This window comes from Dermochelys coriacea, chromosome 8, assembly GCF_009764565.3.
Source record: "Dermochelys coriacea isolate rDerCor1 chromosome 8, rDerCor1.pri.v4, whole genome shotgun sequence".
NCBI classification, from domain to species: Eukaryota; Metazoa; Chordata; order Testudines; family Dermochelyidae; genus Dermochelys; species Dermochelys coriacea.
In genome coordinates, this window is record NC_050075.1 from 28908184 (window position 1) to 28931800 (window position 23617).

Consider the following 23617-nt stretch of genomic DNA (forward strand, 5'->3'; position numbering starts at 1 on the left):
GCTATTCATATAGATATTGTGATAGACTCAGGCCAGTTGTGTACAGCAGAGAAGTAGAAGGCAGATATACTGGCCACTGGATAAGCAGTTTTCTATTCCCTGACTGACCAGAGCAGGGGCTGCTCCAGGCTTATGAGAACACATGACTCCAATTAACCTGCAAAGAGTCAGGTGAGACCGTTAAGCTAATGTGAACACCTGGCTCTAATTAAGGCCCTCTGATACTGTAAAAGGGCTCACTTTGGTCAGGTTGAGGGGAGCCAGAGGAGAGAAAGTGAGGCTGAAGGGCTGGGTAATGAAGACAACCTCAAGCTACTGGAAAGGAAGCCCTAAGGTAAGGGTGAAGAAGGTGTTAAGAGAGAGAAGTGGGAAAGCTGTGGGGAAGTGGCCCAGGGAAATGTAGCAACACTGACAGTGACAGGTCGGCTGCCAACAGCTGCTGCCATTAGGGTCCCTGGGCTGGAACCCGGAGTAGAGGGGGACCTGGGTTCCCCCCAATCTGCCACTACAGAAACACTTCCTGGTAGGGGAAGACAGGCCCCTGTCATGACAGGAGGCTAAACTGTTTGTGAATAAACCCCTAGGAATAATAGAGACACTGGGAGTTCTCTCATCAACCTCCTTGCTGGCTTATGATGAAAAGGACTCAGTAGACTGTAACCCTGGCCCTAGAGAGAGAAGGGCTATGTGGAGGGTTGCAGTGAGCCTCTGAGGCTAGCATAAACCTCCTGGAAGCATGGGACCCATGGGGACAAGGTCGGAGTTCTGTCACAATATCTTCACTGAAAGACTTATGCAAATAAGTTGCTATTTGTGTGCAGTTAACCAGTTCTTAATCATTTGTACTAATTTACTGCTTTAAAACTATGAGAGACTCAGGACCAGATTTTCACACCAGATTACAACCACTTAGCACCATTTAGGTGGTACACAAAGGTATTAATGCAGCTGCAAATGTCCAAACAGGAATTCCCTTGGCATAGGGAAACTCCCTGCTGCTGCATCTCTGCCTGTGCCTGGACCTTGTGCCTCTGCCCAGCCTGTCCTGGTAGAAAGGGGCCTGTCAGAGGCAAGATAGGGGGAGTGGTGGAGCTCTGCTTTGCTACTCCATTGTCCCGTGATGGAGAAAGGACCCTATGTCAGTGGCACAATTTATATCTATCTAGTAGCAACTCTGAGTTGTGTTTGGTTTGGGGGCTGCTACTCAGAATTAGAGAACCAGAACTGGGTTCTGGATTCTACATCATTCTTTCTTAAGTGGAGCAGAGCATGGGTGGAGGAGACAATCTGGCCATTTTTCTATCCCTGTTTTATTTCAAAACAGAATTAAGTAAAAATATTTTGGTTGGTTTTAAAAGCTCTTAAAATGAGATTCTGTATGCCAATTTCCTGCCCACAGAAAATGTTCTGAAAATGATTTATTCAGTGATTATTCTTATCTCTTGTGCAAATGAGTTTCCAAATCTAAGCTGGGCTCTTTTGCAAATTCTGTCTCAAGAGGCCATAAGACTTCTCCTTTTGTCAACAATTTCACTGTGCTGGTAGATTGTGATAGTTCTGCAGGGAGAGGTGACCTGTCATGTACCTGGGGCCAATCCCATAGAGAATTTTGAATTATCAGGGCTGAGACATTGCACTGGAATTGTATTCATTGTGGAACCAAGACAGAGAGCGCAGCCAAGGAGAGATGGGCTCACAGCAACCTGTGTTGCTAAGCTGTTTTTGTAGCACTTACAGCTTTTTCCAGAGCATGTAGCTTTATTCATAGATCAGTTATCTTCTGTTTTTTCCTCTCAATATTTTTCTGGATTAAAAAAAATATTTTCTGGGCTTTTGTCTAAGTTTTCCCCCTTTTAATCACTTTCTGTCCCAGAAAGAACCTCCTTTTGCTGTACTGTGCCATGTTCCACATTGATGTTCACCTTTGTTTTAGAACAGGTGATTGTAGACACCAGCCCAGACTCAGTCAATAGCTGCCTGCACGTGGAGCAGTATAGCTGAGTTGCAAAGGGGTTCACCCCTCAGCCTATCCGGAAGCAGAGCAAGATTGCATGTGGATCTGTGCCTGCATTCCTAGGAAAGGTCAGCTGGAGTTAGTGCCTAGAGAGGGCATTCCACTAGGAGGATTTGTTGGGAGCAGGGGAGAAAGAATGGGAGGATGGAAACTTGTAGTAAGCCTGGAGAGCATATCTTTGAAACATATATATATATAAATGCTAAGCCAGCCTGTTGCTAATTTCATTAGTTTAGATGTCCTTTGGCTCCTTCAGATGGCCAAACTCTGGATTTGTATATAAAAATCTGGGACCAAAAAAAAATCTGTTTTGTAAAGCCAATTAATACTTTGAGGCAGGCCCAAAGCTTGGGGGGATACCTGGTCACTCGAGGCAGGTTTTGTTTAGCAAGCTATTTCCATGTTTCTGCTTTTTCCCTCTCAAAAGTTCCCCGGTCCAATGTATTTCAGCAGGCTTTGAAGAAGCGTCCCTGTTGTTTTCTCTCCAAATGTCCCTAATTGGAGCATTCAAGTGTTGACAGGCCTGCCTATCCTGTAAACAAACAGAGGAGTCCAGAGCTGTCCATCTGGCACTTTCCCAGGACTAAATTCAAATATTCGTTTAAAAGGAAAAATATTGTAGTGTTAAGTCTTGAAAACACTGAGTTTGCAATGGAAGTGTTGACAGATGCACATTTCTGTTCCTAAATGTTAGTTAAGGCATATGTATCTATTTAATTTTTATTCACATATTTAATTGTCCTTTTTGTGAAAGGGTGGTTGGTGCTGGAAGGGTTCTCCTAGTAACACACATCAATAGTAAACCTCTTTGAAAGACAGATTCACACTAATATACTCTGATGAGCATATGGTTACCTAAGGAGGAATAAAGGGTGTAGCTGTCCAATAGAAAAGTGTAACACTGGCCAATCTGCTGCCCCTGCTAGCAGTTATGCCATTATATTCAATATGGTCACTGACCAGTGGATGCAGTTAGACAGGGAAATCTAGCAGTGTGACGGTACAAAGAATTTTCTAAGATGGGGGAAGTGGAGAAAACTGCTAGTCTCCTTAAGAAGTGTAAAAAGAAAAGGAGTACTTGTGGCACCTTAGAGACTAACAAATTTACTGAGCTGTAGCTCACGAAAGCTTATGCTCTAATAAATTTGTTAGTCTCTAAGGTGCCACAAGTACTCCTTTTCTTTTTGCGAATACAGACTAACACGGCTGCTACTCTGAAACTTAAGAAGTGTGTGTTCCTAGAGGGGAAAAAATAAAATAAAAGTTATAGCATATGCCTGCCTACACCCAAGAAGGAGTTTGTTTCCCCAAGTAATGTTACTATGCAAGTACAGTCCAAAGTTCTTTCCACCCCCCAGATTACATTATATTTAGGGATTTGTAGAAGCACTTACAATATTTTCTAAGTTAGAAGTAATGTGAGCATTCATTTACCCATTGTACAATAGCTGTAAGCAAGCAGATAGGTCTGAAATCATTGGGAATATCTTGATGCTGTTGCAGAGAAGTGGGGGCCTTTTTCAGTACATATGCATTATTGTAGCTGAAATATTTCTATTTCAGGTTACCCAGTATATTTCAGATTCAACATCAGAAGATTCTGTTTTCTTTAAAGATGGTAATTAACTTTTATGTTGCCTCAAAATTATTGCCTCTTGGCCTCATTCTGTTGAATTAGGAATGATGCCATATGTCAAATCGGACCGCTTCTTAAAGGAGGAGCGAGGAAGGGAATTGTGGCAAGCTCAGAGCAGGGATGATAAAACATAGCCATCATCCCAGTTGGGTAAAAAGTGACTGCATAACTGTATCCAGTGTGACTTATTTTATTACTTTAAATGAGTTGAGAGCTCTCTAATGGTGCCATTCTTTCTTAACGATTTAGCTTAGTATTGTCACTGATGTACAGTAGGCCTTCAACTGCTGATAAAGCTTAAGGAAAAAGATGTTCTATTGAGAAATGAGGCAAGGGAAAAAAGGAACCAAACCAAACACCTCATACTCACCTTTAACTGTCTGTAGAGTTATGAGAAAAGGCGTATTTGTGGCACTTTAGAGACTAACACATTTATTTGAGCATAAGCTTTCGTGAGCTACAGCTCACTTCATCGGATGTATTGTAGAGTTATGCTGGCTCTCCCTATTTCCCCTTGTTTGTTCCATCCTCTTCCTCCCCCCCCCCCCCCCACTGTTCCTCAGACATTCTTGTCAACTGCTGGAAATGGCCCACCTTCATTATCACTACAAAAATTTCCCCCTCCACCCCACCCCCCCGCTCTCCTGCTGGTAATAGCTCACCTTAAGTGATCACTCTCATTACAGTGTGTATGGTAACACCCATTGTTTCATGTTCTTTGTGTATATAAATCTCCCCACTGTATTTTCCACTGAATGCATCCGATGCAGTGAGCTGTAGCTCATGAAAGCTTATTCTTTCATTATTTGAATTTATCAAGGTCTTATTGTGACCTTGGACAAGTCACTTAGTCTCTGTGTGCCTCAGTTTCTCAACTGCAAAATGAGGATGATAACACTACCTTAGCTCACAGTGGTGTTGTGAGGATACATAGGTTAAAGATTTTGAAGCACTTATTTACTGTGAAAATGGGGGCCATATAAGTACCTAAAATAGATTAAAAGCTTGCCAGTTTTGCATTAAATAAATAGAGTGGTTATTTCTGTATTTGCTGTATCCCCTAATTTTTCCCTTTGTTTACCATAGGCAACACTTAAAACTACTGGGAACACAATAGCAAAGAATACTGAGACCAAGTTATTTAGCTTTTAAGGCAGATTCTCAAATGTGATCGTGTACTACTCGGTCCTCCAAAATGACTAGTCATTTAAGGAAAATGTCATTATATGATTTCACATCACTCAATTGTTGATCTGTACCTATTAACTTTGTCTATATAACTAGCTTTGTTGTGGCTGTTTGTTTTGCAGTTTATCTTGAGTTTTCTGTCAAATTAGATTTTTCATAACTAGCATTATTCTCTCACACCCAGAGCTTTTTGAACATACTCCCAACAGTTAACAAGCACATATTGCAAACATTATGTGCTCATTAGGGCAGAAGTTAGCATTGAAATTTTAAACTCGGGTAATCTGGTATTTAATTTCAGTTGGATTCCAGTTCAATTTGTCATTGGTACAGTACCACTAGCTGCACGGTAGGTTTTGCTCAAGGCTACTGTCTGTTTGTTTTCCAAGGTTGCTAGCTCATAGAGATAAGTGTATTCTCCTTTCAGGTTGCTGCCTTTCTATAATTATTACATTACCTCCAATTTAAAACATCCATATCCTAAACTCCCTAACTAATGAGATCCCTTATAAACAGTTTACATGTAATGGATACGTGAAACTGAGAGATTAAGTGTTTTGGATGTGAAAAAACATTTTGTAGAAAAGAGCCACTCATCACTTTATTGCCTCTTGAATGTGCAAGGTAGATATTAATGGATCTTAGTCAACCTTTGTTTTAGACCCAGCCAATTAGTTTGTTGTGAGTAGATAAAATAAAATAATCTGAGTCAACTGCAGATTACATTATTGATTTATTGTGGGGAAATGACTTTATTAAGAAGTTAATATTCATTTTTATACAAGCATGGGAAATGTTACAGGGATGCTAAACAAACACTACATTAATTTATTACAATTAATAGATTGTAAAACCAGAAGGGACTACTATGATCACCTCATCTGAGCTCCTGCAAACCATGCCACAAAAACTCAGTAAATTCTGCTTCAGACACTTAGTATGATGGCTATTGCATAGATACCAGTTACCTATTGCAGACATATTTGTGGAGATGTAATAACTTCAGGACTAATGCTAACATCTCATAGCCAGGATTGGGCCTGATATGTATTTGGAAAAAAATATTGTGGTTCCCAGAATTCAAATCACAGGAGATTGCAATCATGCCATGGCACTGTAGGGAAAAAAAATCTGCAGCAGCCTGAGGTATGGGGAGACAGATGGGCAAAGTGGAATAGAAGAGTATTGAGACTGAATATGGTCTGTGGTGCCCAAGTAATTATGGATCGAGTGGCCAGAAAAACTACAGATCTCAATGTACAGAACCAGATCATTTCCTCCATATCCTTAATTGAAGTGCCAGACGTTGGGAGGACTGTGTTAGCCCACAAGTGGGCTTTGGGGAAAGGGAACGCTCTGTACCATGGGCTGTGTGGTTTTACACTGCTGCAGATTTTGTTTTTTCACCACTTTATGCCTGCTTTTTGTCAAGCTGTATGATTAGCTATTACAGTCCATGGTGGTTGGTTTTCTATCATTATTTTTTAATATAAACTGCTTGTCTTTTTTTTTGTGATGTGCTACTATCATCATCACTGAGGATACAACCAAGGATCTTTAACACCTACAGTAGAATCTCAGTGTTACGAACACCTCAGGACTGGAGGTTGTTTGTAACTATGAAATGTTCGTAACTGAACAAAACATTGTCAATGTTGTTTCCAAAGTTTACAACTGAATATTGACTTAATACAGCTTTGAAACTTTACTATGTAGAAGTAAAATGCTGCTTTCTCTTAATTTTTTTTAGTAGTTTGTTAAACTCAGTACTATACTGTATTAGCTTTTTTTTTGGTCTCTGCTGCTGCCTGATTGTGTACTTCCGGCTCCAATTGAGTTGTGTGGTTGACTGGTCGGTTTGTAACTCTGATGTTCGTAACTCTGAGGTTCTACTGTATCATTTTGCTCTCCTGATAGGGATCTGCGCTTCTGGTACAGAAGATCTCCAGGTTCAATTCTTGAAGAGTAGCATCTGTGTACCTACATATATATATATATATATAGCTATGGATTTGCTAAAACAGCAGAGTTCTTGTTGGCTTGACCTGATGGGAGGCTCCACTTATCTCACTTGGAAGTGCTGCTACCTGCAGATCACATGAATCTCAGTTTGATTCAGTGAGACACACACAGCATCTCCACCAGACAAAGATATAGAAGAGGCAGTGGGAGAAGGACAAACTCTGTCCTGAGTATTTGATGATTGGCTTGCAATTAAGAATACAATAGGTGTATTGCTATATGTTCAACTGTGTTCATGTTTGAATGCCACTGTTTTGCATTATAGAGGTTTTCACTATGGGAAGATTTCAACCCATCCTTAAATGATAGAATCATAGGACTGGAAGGGACCTCGAGAGGTCTTCTAGTCCGGGCCCCTGCACTCAAGGCAGGATTAAGTATTATTTAGACCACCCGACAGGTGTTTGTCTAACCTGCTCTTAAAAATTTCCAGTGACAGATTGTACAACCTCCCTAGACAGTTTATTCTGTTTAGTGTGAATAAGTGTAGTTGCTTTGCAGTGCAATTAATGATGTTCAGTCAGGACCAGATCCTAAATAAGGAACAATGTCTGATTGAAAGGACTTCACAGTGAGGAAAATGCACTAAAGCCTGGGAGAGGCAGGGTTGAGGGAAGTAATTCTCAGTCCCAACATGTGCTTCAAGGCCTTCTAATTCATTCTTCTAGACCCTATCACAGCCAGCTGCTGTAGGATCTGGGGAGTGGGAGTAAAGGATAAAGTTTGCTGCTTCCCCAGACAGGCTTGATTCCCAGGGATATGCACTATGTACAAACCCATTGGCCACAAACTGTTGGAATCTACTTGGCAGTGTGGGGACGCACTGTTTTCTCTGATCACCTTACCATGTGAAAGAGGGTGTGGACTTTCTGCTACCTGGTCAACTGCTGCAGTGGCAAGGCAGCATTTCCACTGTCTTATCTGAGTGATCAATCCTGTTTTAACTTTGTCTCATTGTACCAGAGAGCGCTCAGACTATGAGATAAACTCTGTCTGTATTCTGTTACTCTGTCAGTAAGCTAGATGCGAAGGAGGGTGTTTACATTGCAAACTGTTAACTGTGGAATGTTACAAAAAGTTATTTGTTTATTTTTAGCAGAGAATGAATTCAGTTATGAAGCAAACCCTTGAAGTAATGAAAATGTTTCCTCCTTGCTTTGGTCAGTTCAGAATTGCACTGACATTGTAGGAGAAACCTTCCTACTATCTAGAGGTGATTATACTCATTTGCCTTTATGGAAATCTCTAATGGAATGCTTTTCTGCTGCATCTCTGGATTGGCCAGGCACTCTTCCAGATTGTCTGCAAAGATGATGAAGCATTCATGTTAGTCTGAATATGTGTAGGTGCTTTGTAATGCAATTAATGATGTTTGAACAAGGCTCCTGTCAACTTTTATTCTCCAACAATGAGTCTGACAGTTATACCTAATACTAGCTTTCAAATGACTTATAAATGAAAGACTTGTAACTTTGTAAGCCTGAGGAAAAATTAAGAGATGCCTGAAATTGAAGGAAATGATGAACACTCATGGATAATGTTTTGATGGGTTATTACAGCTCAGTATAAGGAGTCTTGGAATCATCTGAAGTCTATGGATTCTTTTGTGCCCCTGTTTGATGATTTCCCCCCCCCAATGATGTGATTTTTCACCACTATAAAGTTGGAAGCTGGAGAGTATTAATGGCAGACTCCTACTCTGCTTGTTAAAACATGTATTATATCACCCCTCTGCTGAGATAATATATAAAGGATACCAAATTCAAGAGCTACCTTAAGAACTTGATTTCCGCAGTTTGTAAAGACCCAGGTGATCCCGAGACTGGACTTGTTCGGTTGCAGGGTGTAAATTGAAGGTGTGCTGCTCTCATGACACCCCTTAGTTACTGATCCAATAAAGTGGGTTTGAAGGCAGCTGTGGAGATCAGCATCCACCCAGGCTTTTTGCCAAGGGAAATATGCTATTGGAATATAGATATTTGTGAGGAGGGAGGAAGAAGTGGAGAAAAGGATGTCAGTGAATGTAGCCCAGAAAGAGGGAGATGAGTCATAGCTCCACTCAGATTCCTGAGACACAGTAGCTACAGAATAGAAATTAGTATGACTTTTTCATTTCTTTACATCTTTAAACTATTACTCCTAAAATGTGACGAGACTGAAATAGCTGCCAGCTTCAAATGCCATTTCTTATCAATTCCTTGACCTTAAAAGGAGCTGAGTGCCAAGCTTATATCATACCAGCCCTCTTGTTTTCACTTCTTTTCCCTTGAGTTGTATTATTTTATTTATTCATTGTGTATATAGTGCATAGGAATGCATAGTGCTTTATAGACAAGTAAATAAGTGGTCAATCCCAATCCTGAGGCGCTTGCAAACTAAGGCACAACAAAGCAAGTGATAGGAGACAAAGGGTAGGGGAAGGGTGAGGGTTATAACAATGGAAGACAATGAGCTTCTTACATGTGCATATTGTATGTATCTATTTTTAATCTAATTAAGAAATATTTGGGGATAGTGTTTGGAAATAAGGCATGATGAGCCTGACAATAGAGGCGAAGCACAAAAAGTATGGGATGTGAAGGAGAATGATATTGCATGACACAGGGAGAGCCAGATTATTCCTGGCTCTTGTGTGTGGGAAGGAGAATGCAGGAAATTTTCCCATCTGTGTAGTTGCAGTTTTTGCGCAAAGAATTGGGAGACTGCTACCTCAGGAGGACATTCTTAATTCCAAAGGGGATGGGGTGGAAGTGGAGCCTCATTGCCCATGAACCCCAAGGCACCAACTCTCAAAGCAAGTTAGGTATACTAAAGAAAGCAAGCTACATATCCTGTATACGTCCCACACACATACCTTGTATATGGCCCACTTGTATATCTCCAAGACATGAACTAGATAAGACATGAACGGTTTACGCGTGGCCCGGGCGCCGCTTCCAGCAGCTCCCATTGGCCTGGAGCAGTGAACTGCGGCCAATGGGAGCCGCGATCGGCCGAACCTGTGGACGCGGCAGGTAAACAAACCATCCCGGCCCGCCATGGGCTTTCCCTGCACAAGCGGCAGAACAAGTTTGGGAACCACTGAACTAGACTATAATCAAGGAGGATGCTCTAAGCCTTGGGAGTAGTATGAGAAAAATTATGGTGATGTTTGTGGGAGTCGGAGACCAGAGAAGCAGGGAGGCAAACTGAACTGTCAGTGCATGCTGCATAAGTGGTGCAGTAGCATTTGGAAAGCATAATCATGTTTGCAAATGCTTGAGGTTCATTGAAGGAATTAGTGCTCCATTCTAGGCATGTGTTAGTGCATCTGTTGAGTTCAGTAACTGTTTTACAAATTATTGTCCCAAACTGACAGTACATAAGGAGGAACAATTTCTGTTGAATTTATTGGGACTGCAAATTCTTGAGTCTGTAAGATTGGGGCCCTATGTGGCTTTAGGCATGCATATCTGACATCAGAGTAGAACTCATAGAATCATAGAATATCAGGGTTGGAAGGGATCGGAGGTCATCTAGTCTAACCCCCTGCTCAAAGCAGGACCAATCCCCAACTAAATCATTCCAGCCAGGGCTTTGTCAAGCCTGACCTTGGAAACCTTGAAGGAAGGAGATTCCACCACCTCCCTAGGTGACTCATTCCAGTGCTTCACCACCCTCCTAGTGAAAAAGTTTTTCTGAACATCCAACCCAAACCTCTCCCACTGCAACTTGAGACCATTACTCCTTATTCTGTCATCTGGTACCACTGAGAACAGTCTATATCCATTCTCTTTGTAACCCCCCTTCAGGTAGTTGAAAGCAGCTATCAAATCACCCCTCATTCTTCTCTTCTGCAGACTAAACAATCCCAGTTCCCTCAGCCTCTCCTCATAAGTCATGTGCTTCATCCCCCTAATCATTTTTGTTGTTCTCCGCTGGATTCTTTCCAATTTTTCCACATCCTCCTAGTAGTGCAGGGCCCAAAACTGGACACAGTACTCCAAATTTCAAATACAGGGGAATGATCACGTCCCTCGATATGCTGGCAATGCCCCTACTTATACAGCCCAAAATGCCATTAGCCTACTTTGCAATAAGGGCAAACCTACTTATATTGAGCTTCTCGTCCACTGTTACCGTTAGGTCCTTTTCTGCAGAACTGCTGCCTAGCCATTCATTCCCTAATCTGTAGCAGTGCATGGGATTCTTCCGTCCTAAGTGCAGGACTCTGCACTTGTCCTTGTTGAACCTCATCAGATTTCTTTTGGCCCCATCCTCTAATTTGTTTAGGTCCCTCTGTATCCTATCCCTACCCTCCAGCGTATCTACCACTCCTCCCAGTTTAGTGTCGTCTGCAAACTTGCTGAGGGTGCAGTCCACGCCATCCTCCAGATCATTTATGAAGATATTGAACAAAACTGGCCCAGGACTGATCCTTGGGGCACTCTGCTTGATACCGGCTGCCAACTAGACATGGAACCATTGATCACTACCCGTTGAGCCTGACGATGTAGCCAGGTTTCTGTCCTCCTTATCGTCCATTCATCCAGCCCATACTTCTTTAATTTGCTGGCAAGAATACTGTGGGAGACCGTGTCAAAAGCTTTGCTAAAGTCAAGGAACAACACATCCACTGCTTTCCCCTCATCTACAGAGCCAGTTATCTCATCGTAGAAGGCAATTAGATTAGTCAGGCATGACTTGCCCTTGGTGAATCCATGCTGACTGTTCCTGATCACTTTCCTCTCCTCTAAGTGCTTCAGAATTGATTCCTTGAGGACCTGCTCCATGATTTTTCCAGGGACTGAGGTGAGGCTGACTGGCTTGTAGTTCCCAGGATCCTCCTTCTTCCCTTTTTTAAAGATGGGCACTACATTAGCCTTTTTCCAGATGTCCGGGACCTCACCTGATCACCATGAGTTTTCAAAGATAATTACCAATGGCTCTACAATCACATCCGCCAACTCCTTTAGCACCCTCGAATGCAGCGCATCCGGTCCCATGGACTTGTGCTCGTCCAGCTTTTCTAAATAGTCCCGTACCACTTCTTTCTCCACAGAGGGATGGTCACCTCCTCCCCAAGCTGTGCTGCCCAGTGCAGCAGTCTGGGAGCAGACCTTGTTGATGAAGACAGAGACAAAAAAGGCATTGAGTACATTAGCTTTTTCCACATCCTCTGTCACTAGGTTGCCTCTCTCATTCTGTAAGGGGGCCACCCTTTCCTTGACATACCTGAAGAAATGCTTCTTGTTACTCTTAACATCTCTTGCTAGCTGCAACTCCAGGTGTGATTTGGCCTTCCTGATTTCACTCCTGCGTGCCCGAGCAATATTTTTATACTCTTCCCTGGTCATTTGTCCTTCTTCCACTTCTTGTAAGCTTCTTTTTTGTGTTTAAGATCAGCAAGGATTTCACTGTTAAGCCAAGCTGGTCTCCTGCCATATTTGCTATTCTTTCTACACATCGGGATGGTTTGTCCCAGTAACCTCAATAAAATACAGCCAACTCTCCTTTCCCCCTCATGTTATTCTCCCAGGGGATCCTGCCCATCAGTTCCCTGAGGGAATCAAAGTCTGCTTTTCTGAAGTCCAGGCTCCATATTCTGCTGTTCTCCTTTCTTCCTTGTGTCAGGATCCTGAACTTGACCATCTCATGGTCACTGCCTCCCAGGTTCCCATCCACTTATGCTTCTCCTACTAATTATTCTCGGTTTGTGAGCAGCAGGTCAAGATGAGCTCTGCCCTTACTTGGTTCCTCCAGCACTTGCACCAGGAAATTGTCCCCTCCACTTCCCAAAAGCTTTCCTGATTGTCTGTGAACCGCTGTATTGCTCTCCCAGCAGATATCAGGGTGATTGAAGTCTCCCATGAGAACCAGGGCCCGTGATCTAGTAACTTCTGTTAGTTGCTGGAAGAAAGCCTTGTCCACCTCATCCCCCAGGTCTGGTGGTATATAGCACTAACTCATATTAGTGACCTTTTTACTTTGCTGGACATTTGGAAAGTTCAGTCCAAACATTGTTGATGTGATAAATTTATTTTCTGATATTGTTTTCATTTTATGAAAGATCATTTCCACTGATTGCTTTCATAGTCTCAGAAAATGTTCCTCTTTTATTACCAGTGATCCTAAATGTGTCACATAAAAATGTGTCTGAGTTTCAGAAGTGGAGAAATGGAAAGAAGAAGATGTTAAGAATGTCTTTGGAAATCTGAGTAGAATTTATTTCTCTACCGTGATCAATAACAAAATTAATCATTCTTAATCAAAAAATGATAATATAAAGAGTTCCCTGCCATATTCCAAAAATATTCCACAGAAATATTAAAATTGTTGATAGTCACTACTCTTTATTCTAATATTGAGCTTGTGGAGCTGGAAACATAACAAAGATGTTGCAGTGGTTCATGTTTTGGGGCTTAGTGAGAAGAGCCAGATGCATAATTTTTCATTTACCAATAACAATAAGTTCAAGAAGAATTTCCTCAGTACTGAATGGAAAATCCACCCCAAACATTTCAGACATAGCTCCAATCCCGATTTGACAAATACTGTGGGATAAATAAATACTGTTTTCAGTGGAGTCAGACAGCGAAATAAAACTTTGGGTGTTCTTATTTTTGCTTTTGGTAATGGAACATTCACAATTTTTAGAGCGTGTTATTTGTTGTAACTCTACAAGTTTGATGATGGGTTTTTTCCAAGTCTAGAAATAAACAACTGGTGGTGATTTTCTTCCTTTGGCAAATAATGCCTATGCATAGTTCCACTGTCTTCAGAAGGATCAACATGAAGGTCAAGGACTAACTAACTGTACAGAGGGGTTAATGAAACCAACTACATACAAAGTGCTGTCAACTGCATGGAGTAAATCTTTCCATTATAGTCATTGTAGATGTTACCTGTAACAAGGTAATAAAAAAAAATCAGAGGAGAATGACTTTCAGAGGGTGATATCCCTTTTTGAGTACAGTTGAGATGGACGCTCGTGTTCCCCACCAGCTAAAATACTTAATAATGGCATCGTCACTCTTTACGGAGCATGGTATACACACCGATGAATATACGTGCACACCCACGCACTAGCAAGACTCTGAATCTGAGCAGAAGATTCTTTCCCCCTCTGATGCTGGTCATCAAAAAGCTTGATCTAGTCCACCTCGCAATGCCTTACTCCGTCTACAAGCTGATTCTGCCAACTGGAACAGCTTTGAACATTCCTTTCTCAATCATACAGAGATTAGGATATTAAGTCAACTTGCAAGCATCCCAAAATCTGTGCAGCGGTCTGCGTCTCTCGACCAAGGTTGGGCAAACTTTTTGGCCCAAGGGCCACATCAGGGTTGGTAAATTGCTTGCTGGGACAGGGGGTTGGGGTGTGGAAGGGAGTGTGGGGTGCAGGAAGGGGCTCAAGGCAAGGGGTTGAGGCAGAGGAGGGGTGAAAGGTGCAGCAGTGGGCTCAGGGCAGGGGTTGGGTGCAGGAGAGGTGTGGCAGAGGGCTCAGGGCAGGGAGTTGGTGCAGGAGAGGTTCGGGGTGCAGCCTCCAGCCCAGCGCTGCTTACCTGGAGCAGCTCCGGGGTGGCACCTGCCCCGGCCCCGGCTCTGGCCCCGGCCCTGTGCCGCTCCAGGAAGCGGTTTGCACCTCGTTCCTGCGGCCCCTGAGGGAGGGGGCACAGAAGGCTCCGTGTATCTGTGGGTACCACCCCCAAAGCTCCCATTGGCCACGGTTCCCTGTTCTGGCCAGTAGGAGCTTCGCGGGAGGTACCCACCCGCAAGGGCGCAATCCCACAGGCCGAATCCAAAGCCCTGAGGGGCTGGATCTGGGCTGTAGTTTGCCCACCCCTGCTCTAGACCCTTCGTGAGCTTCAGAGTACAGCACACTCTTTTTGGGATCCTGTAATTTGGCATTCGCCAACATGTTCAAGTCACCGAGTCTTTTCTTACTAATTAGCATTCTCATGAATTACACACCAGCACAATTGTCGGGGGAGGGGGTGGGGGGGTATCCATGTTAGTGTGTATCCATAAAAACAAGGAGGAGTCCAGTGGCACCTTAAAGACTAACAGATTAATTTTGGCATAAGCTTTCATGGTTAAAAAGAAGTGGTTTTTTAACCACAAAAGTTTATGCCCACATAAATCTGTTAGTGTTTAAGGTGCCACCGGACTCCTCCTTGTTTTTATGGACAGCTGCACAATTTAGCACTTCCACATTTGTCACCTTGTCTTGCCATCTTATTCCAAGAATTTTTACTCAAGCATCTGATACGAAAACTGTTTAGTTTTTTGGTATGTTTGGCATACGTTGTCCATGCTTCTGAGCCATATAGGAGAGTGAGTAAAATTCATGCCTCATAAATATGGATTTTCACTTTAGTTGACAATTTGTTATTGTTCCAGGCTCTGTCTTGCAAAAATCCAAAGCATTTAGAACAAGTCTGCAGATGATGCATGAGGAAAGATAGAACCCACTACACTCTGTCATGGCTATATTGGCTTTTCGGGGCTAACAGGAGAGGACAAAATAGTTTAAAAAAAAATTGTGGGGGGGTGGTCAGCAAAGTAAGTAGCTGCAATGAGTCTCCCACAAGGAGCAGGTCTTTTGAATAAAGGAACATTTTATATGCTAATTTCTGACCATAACTATACTTCAGTGTGGAAAGAGGTAAATCTGTTTAGTTCCTTCTTTGTTATTCTTCTTCTTAAGTATGGCTCTGTAGAGTGTAGACTTTGAATGTCTATGATGAAAATAGGACTTGTCAAACAGCTAATAGCGTAAAGGTTGAACTTTGCTGGCTAAGACCATCTAATCCAAACGCAAACATGTTTCTCAGCTTTTCTTTGCATAATAGGAGAGGTGGGGAGACTTCTACTCTTTGTGTGTGTGTGTGTGTGTGTGTGTGTGTGTGTGTGTGTTTGACACTAATGGCACTTGAACATTATGACAGCTCATACAGTATACACTGAAATCGTTGCCTTAAAAGGGACTTTCTTACTGGGGAATACTTTCCCATATAAATCCACTTACCTTTCACATGTTTCTAATAATTTTCCTTGCCTTTTATGCTAATTGTTAAATAGACTTATTATTCAAGACAGGATATTCTCTGTCACAGATTATCTACTTCTACTTAAAATAGAAAGATGTGCTGTTATATTTCTAAAAAGCTGCTGCAACAAAACTACATCACATAGAAATAAATCCAACTTCTCAAAATCAGGTTCACTGTATCTGTGCTGTACTATCTTCTAGATTATGCTTGGTGCTGGGACCATGTCTTTCTGTTTTTACAACATGGGCCACAATGGTGCTTAATATATAATAATCCTGCATGCAAGTCTCAAAAACACTCTGTTTGCACTGCATAATCACGCCAGAGATTATAGCTGTGGGGAAACCCAAGTTATAGGCATCTTATAAATACCTAAGGTAGATGGACAGAGAGAGATCTGCAATAATACTAAGTGAAAACACATTTCTCTTGGGATTAATGTTGTTTCCCATATTTTTCTAATGAAAAAGTGCTTTCCTTTTAAAGCAAATAAAATTATATGGCAGAAGACAATGACAGGGAAAAAAAGAGGGATCTGATGCCTGACTAGAGCAGAAGACTAGGAAGTCAGGACATGTCAGTTCCTGTTGTTTGTTGTGCTGCTGAGTTGCTGTGTGATTTTGGGCAAATTCCTTAACCTCTGTTTTGCCAACTACAAAATTAAGATAATAAAATATGTCTATCCCACAAATAATAAAGATAACAACATTTGAAAATATTTAATAAGGAGCACTTTGGAAGGAGAAATGCAACGGAGTAGATGAACGTTTTACCCGAACAGAAGAAAAACATTTTTTTCCCAGCAAATTGGCAAATTGGGAGGCCTAATCAATATTGTAAAGCACTTTGAATTCCTCAAAGAGTAATTCTAAATTAGAACATTTTTAATTGTGTTCATAAACCCTTGTACACATTTTATTCATTTATATGTTTTAAATAGATATGTAATATGGGCCAAATTTACTCCATTGTTTTCAAAAGCAGAACCCTGAGGATAAATATGGCCTGCGTGTGTAGCAACCTACTATAATATAAACTGTATGTGAGTAATGAATATGTATAACATAAAGTTTTGTGTGTCTGTGTGCATTATTTATTTTTAATTTGTTAAAATACCCCCCCCCAAAATTTAACCCAGTACTACTGAGCACACTTTAGTTTCTATCCAAAGATCAGGATCTTCAGCTCTGCATACTAGAATTTCAAACTAAATATAGTTAACCAGATAACATGGATGCTCCAGACAAAATAGATATTTTATAGTTGGGTTCCTAAAGCATTCAATAGCTTCCACCTGCTTGCTTCAAATCACAAATCTTAAAATGTAAGACTTCAAAATCGGTAGGTGTTTTTAGGTCAAGGAGAATCTGGTTCTTCTCCCTGTGCTGTACTTCTGTGTGACAGTTTGGTGACAAGACGAAGGATACCGGGGGGAAAAAAAGATGATAATGCAATGTGACAGCAAGTGAAGATGATATGTACCAAAAATAACAACGGAAAGGTTTTTAGGATAATGCACTGTCTGGAAAAGAACTGCTGACTTTTTTTTTTTTTTTAACAAAAAAGATCTGTTCCACTGAGAGTTATTGTATTAGGGTAGGCATGCTGCAGCAAAAAAAGAGGGGGAAAAAAGGGCGGTAATGTGTCCCACGAGACATCTTACAGCAGTTTCTTAAAGTATAGCCTTTAACTACTTCATTAGAGGTTCTCCCTTTCCCTCTGTTCCTTACAATTTTGTGTCCCAGGCAACAGATATTCTATCTTGTTCTTGCCTTGTGTTTGGTAGCATTTCTATTGCTGTGCCTTAGGCTAGCAGGCTACTATGTCTTTACTGTGTGACTCTTAGGGTATGCAGTCCTTTCCTTTGGACAGCTGCCTCAGTCCAGTCCCTTCTACTTCAGGCTGTGTTTTGAAAGCACTACCCTTTCAGAATTCTTTTCTAATTTGAACCTTGTTGGCCCATAGGACTCTACCACACTCTCAGTTTCTCCTCCTTTTTTTTTTGTTATGCTCTTGCTTGGTTTGTCCATTGCATGTATTTTGTATGTTTGTTTGTTTGATTACTACTGTCTGACTGAGCAGAACCATGGGGTCCTTGGCAGAGAGTGGGTGCTATATAAATAGTATATTTATTTGTGTATGATCCAATTCAAAATTTTCAGCTGCTTCACTTTAATTCCACCTAGTATGACAGGATGTGCACATGTTCACACCTTACACACTATTGTAATAGTTTTGTATAAGGCATGTCTTGTAAGTTATTCATTGAAAACTCATAATTTGCTGGTCAGTATCGTCCTGATAAAATGTGCTTGGCAACATGGTATATAATGTTTAAGATTTCTCTGTGTGGTGTTATTAACTCATGTTCCAAACCCCACAGTCCTGCACAAACAAGTTAGTCTTAAACAAAGGAATATGTGCTCTAGGTAATTTGCATTTAAGCAGCAAACAGGGTCATCAAGTAGGAAAGGAAACTAAGAAAAGCTCAACCAGGTGAGAAAAAACAGCAGGGAAAATCCTTCCACATAAACTCTTTGTCTCCTAGAAATGTTTTGCAAGAGAGGGACTGACACTAAAATGGAGTGACAAACACCCTCCTCTCTGTCCATTGCATTCACTGAACCTGTAGGGACAAAGGAAGCATTCGCTGGATTCTGGGGGAGCGGTCCTGACCCACAGAGTGTGGTCAGTAATCTACTGAAAGCACGTAGTGAGAAATTTTGCTCTAATCTAATATAGTTTGTTAGGCATTAGTACGTATTTTCTTTATTTTTCTTGTAACCATTTCTGACTTTTATGCCTTATTACTTGTATTCACTTAAAACTATCTCCTTGTAGCTAATAAACTTGTTTTATCTAATCCAGTATATTTAAATTGAAGTGTTTGGGTAACTCCTTTAGGGTGACAAGTTGTGTGCATATTCTTTTCTTAAAGGAATAACGGACTTTTATTGTCCAGGAGAGGGCTGGGCAGCACAGGACATACATTTCTGGGGGGAAATCTAAGACAAGGGATGTGTTGGGGTCACCCTGCAGTATAACCAAGGCTGGTGAGAGCCAGAGTAAAACCTAAGTGTGGCTACAGTTACGCACAGATGTTCAGGGTGTGGCTTGTATTCTGGAAGACTTTGTGAGTGACCACTGTGGAGCATCTTCAGCAAGACATTGTTAAGCAGCCAAGGTTGCAGGGGGGCATAAGATACCACTGCTTATTAGTCTGGATTGTACCCTGATATGTCACACCTGGCCAACTCGTTTTTGTAACAGGGCAATGAGTCTGTTAGTCTACTGGTTTCTGATCTTCCAATAGAAACCAAAGGAGTCCGATACAAACCCTCAAAGACCACTTAAAGAGTTCTAAGGGATGAATTATACCTTTCCTGAAAGTGAGGAATTAATATCGGTGACTAGAGCCATGAATATGTTGTATGATTGGGTTGTACAAAATTTGTGCATACATCTCAATCCACACATGCAGCAATCTCTGCTGATCCAGTTCCAAGACTTTCTTTAGCAGGAACTTCTGCAGTCAGGTCAAAGAGTGGAAGAGTTTCTATTGTGAACAAAGAGTTGTCAGAGACATGATTTCATCAGTGGTTTAAAAATGATTTTTGTTTGTTTTTCTTTATCCCATTTCTTACAGGAGATATAGTGTAACATCTCCCGTAAGAAATGGGATAAAGAAAAACAAACATATATATATGCCTCAAGAAATAAGCTCAAGAAAAGGTTCAGAAAGATATTTTTCATTGTTTACAAAATTGCAGTTAGCTAGGTGTCTTTTTTTTTTCCTTCAGTGAAGGGCAAAAATTGGTCACTGATTACTCTACTCTACTAGTAGGATGGTAGGATGATATTTTTGGAAGGATGATATTTTTATTGGTAAATATCTGTACGTATCAATTTCACTCAACACAAACTGATGGGGAAAATATTTCCATCAATGATAATCATAATTTACATATAAGCAAAGTAAAAATAAACTTCAGTATTATCTGCTGAAATTATTAAAAAAAAATTGAATTCTGCTAAGCCTATCTATTGGTCACTGTTAGAATTAGGTAGATGTACTTCCCTCCAGATGAGGTTTTATAGTGGGAGGAAGGACTACCAGAATTTATAGGATTTCACAGAAATATCACAAACTATGACAATAGATGTTCCTCTGAAACACATATATATGGCCGGAATCTTTAAAGATCTCTTTGCATATACAGTATGCTGCCATATATATGTGCTGTGGTTGATTTTATAAAATATGCTGCAGTGCATGTGGTGTGTTTGGAGGCGAGCATTGGACAATAAGGAGTAATCTGATCCCTCTTCTCCCTAGTTAGGTGCAGTTCTGCTGCCCATGTAGAGAGGATTGATGCAGGGGAGTCATAGAATGGATATGTCCCAAAACTTTTTACCTTCCCCCCCCCCCACCCCTGTCCATGCCCCTGCTCCCCGGAGCCAAGGCCACAGCTCTGGGAGGAGGGGACAAGGTGTAAGGGGGCTAAAACTGGGGCCATAGCTGGAGGCAGAGTCAGGAGTGGAGTCTCAGCTGGCAGCCAGTGCCTTGGGCCTGGGGCCAGTGGCTGTGGCCAGGAGTGGAGCCATGGACACGGGACCAGGATTCTGGGGAGGGGCCGGGACCAGGAGTGGAGCTGGGTGGCATTTCCTCCCTGCCTTCTGTGGGGGCTGGCCCGGACCCCGGCTGTGCCCTCCCAAATGTTCTTCCAGGCCCTCCTAAGGGCGGCGTGCCCCACAGATTGGGGACCTCTGCCCTAGGGGCATGGAGAGCAGTTCCCTGTGAGATCCCTATCTGGTATTATGCCGAGTGGGAAGAGGAAGGGCTGGAGAATCTGTTGCTGACTTCATCCTCCTGTCTTCCCTACTCTTCCCTTGGAGGGCAAATGGCCTTTCAAGGCTCCTCCCACCATTTGTCATCCTCTTCCCCTCCCATTTTGGCATGACTGCAGGACTAGATGCTGGGAAAAAGATATGCCGACTGAAGAAAATCTGATTAATTTTTTTTGTTTTAAACATTTCACTGGGCCAATCCATTCACAAATATTAAATTTGTGTGTGTGTGTTTAAACACAGCCCTCACATATTAACAATATCAATAGTGAAATATCCCTGCTTTTACTCTTTTGGCTTTCTTCTGGGGAAAATAAAAAATACAGAGGATGAAATTGCACTGACGGAACTACACAGAGGGCATCATATATCAAAGGGGAGAGGAAAAGCTTCATATTTGTTAATTTTGTGCACAACTTAGATGAAAAATGTGAAAAGTGTTAATGAATTAGAATAACAAATAGCATCCAACATTAAAAAGTGACTAATCATCGTCTGGGCAGCAAGTAAAACAGAATTATGTTGCAACTTGATTTCACTGAATATTTTACAACAATTCATCTTTCTTGTTTCAACTAGAAGAATGTTTGGTGGATGATGTCAAAGTCTCTGTTTGGATTTAGTGTGAAACAGCTTATAAAAAGGAAAAACACTGCTTCAGGATATCTAAGTGTTGGGATGTTAGAGATGAGTGTGCAGATTCTGCTGTTTGTGTTTCTGCCTCAAATATTTGTATTTATTTACTGTATTTGGGGTTCTGATTTTCAGAAGTGCTGAAAGCCCATAGCTACGATAGAAGTCAGTGGGGCATACTGTATAGGTTTTCAGTATTTCTGAAAATCGGGACCCTAGTTTTCTCATGGTTTGTTATATCAGTCCTACTAATGGCTGCCTAAGGCAAAAAGAATCCCATGAAAAACACTACTATTCAGAGATTCAAATTTATACAGACTTACTCAAATACAGAGGGAGACTGATTTATTTGTGCTCTTGAAGAACCCCACATACTCAGATGGAAGTTCTAGTGTTTTGACTTAAAGGGAATTGTTCCAAGATAGTTTAATATTTCTGAGAGAAAAGTGCCTGAATTCTTTTTCTGTTGAAAGTTGGCTTTACTAAAATACCCCAGTAGTGTGAAATTCCACAGTTAGAAAATGAAAGCTTGATTGTATTATTGTAAGCAATTGGCCTCTTGGAAGCTGTCCATGTAGATGATGAATATGATTTGCTATTGAATATAGTTGTTATTGAAGATGAAATATATAAAAAACAACACAAACCTCCCACAAAAAAGCAAATGCTTGTTCAAGGCATTAGCAGCTTATTAAGTCTCTTTGTTGTCTTCAGCGGAAAAATGCTGCTTTTAAAATTAGGCATAGTTTATGTTCTGGATTTTAGCAAATTGCAAACTGGAGGGAAATTTTGAGATGAGAATTATAACTTCAGTCAAGACATGGAAGTATATTTAGACTTGGAAGGATTAGATTTTTTATCAGTAAATATTGGTAAACATTAATTCCACCACACACACACGCACACGGACAAAAATATTTCCATCAATAATAATTGAAATTTACAAATAAACAAAGTAGGAAAAATGCTTCTTGAGAACTTATTAGAGTTTGATTTCAGGATTTTTACTTTGTATATTTTGATATAATACTAACAGTTATAAAGCTTTAACCTTTTGAATCTTAACAATTACTGTCATTAAATAATTGTCTGCCTTCTATTGTCTGACCCCTCCAATAATTTCTCACAACTGTAAAATTGATTTAAAATTTTTTAAAAAGTTAAAACCCATATTTTTTTGCAACTGTGACAATTTAAATGGATAAAATTGAGAAAAAATCTTTAAAATAAACATTGATATTCATCAAAATTCTGAAAATTAAAAATTGAATGCTGCCAAGCCTACTTCTGTTGGTCTGCAGAATGGGGTCACTGTATCTAAGTTCTGCCATTCTTTCTAAAAGACTATGCAGATCCCCGTGTGGAAGGGCCAGAAAATTCAGAGTTGAAATTCCTAGAATTTCCTTCAGATCATTTGGTCAGGGAGACAGGATTTGTTCCCCACAGAACAGGCAGTTGGCAAAATCCAGAGACTTTCCTGTTGATTTTAGGGTATTTGTCCATCTGATATTCCCCAAGCTACTGCACCTCACACCCAACTCACTCAGTGGCAGCATAGCTTCCTCTTAAGTCATGCAGCCATGACCATCTGACCACTGCTCATCCAAAAACCCTATCTCTTGTGCGGAAGTTTTTGCGGAGTGAGAAAAGCAGAAGGTAATGTTTAGAGGGTCACCATTAGCTTCCACAAGGTTTGAAGGGAAATAGTGTAATGTAGAGCCCACACTATATCTTCTACCAACTTATAGAATCTTAACCTCCTCAGGGATGATAGCTTTCCACAGGATTAGGGACTGTGCCATAGAATTATGGCCCATAACTGTTTTAATCTTCCATTTTTATTCCTCTTGAAATAATATGTATGCACCTTAACAGTAAGGTCATAAAACTCCACCAAGGAGAGGACAAGAAGTATTCAGCTTAGTTTGAGCGAGGGAGATTTAGATTAGCTATTAGGGAAAACTTTTTCTAGCTATAAGGATAGTTAAGCATTAGAAACGGTTACGTAGAGAGGCTGTGGGATCCCTGTTGGAGGGTTTTAAGAACAGGTTAGACAAACACTTGTCAGGCATGATCTAGGGTATACTTGGTCCAACTCTTCATTTCTGTGATTCTGTAGTTAACACTGTTCCCCCAAGATTACTAGCCTTGTTTATCAGCAGACTCAAGATGTTTGAAAAGTTTCAATTAGTAGCACAAGCACAGGCTCCAAACCTTTTGACTTTTGGTCATCATTAATAA

General features: G+C 41.0%; 1 protein-coding gene across 8 annotated transcripts in view; it reads left to right on the plus strand.

The window, feature by feature from the left end:
- Positions 1-23617, plus strand: part of TENM2 (teneurin transmembrane protein 2) — a 963219-nt gene that overhangs the window by 539978 nt on the left and 399624 nt on the right. Inside the window, exon 1 of one of the 8 annotated variants that reach the window (XM_043491004.1) lies at positions 256-334. The exons of the other annotated variants lie outside the window; for them this stretch is intronic. The gene's annotated coding sequence lies outside the window, so the exon portion shown is untranslated. Of the gene's footprint in view, positions 1-255; positions 335-23617 lie in introns of those variants that run through there. 8 annotated transcript variants of the gene reach the window in all.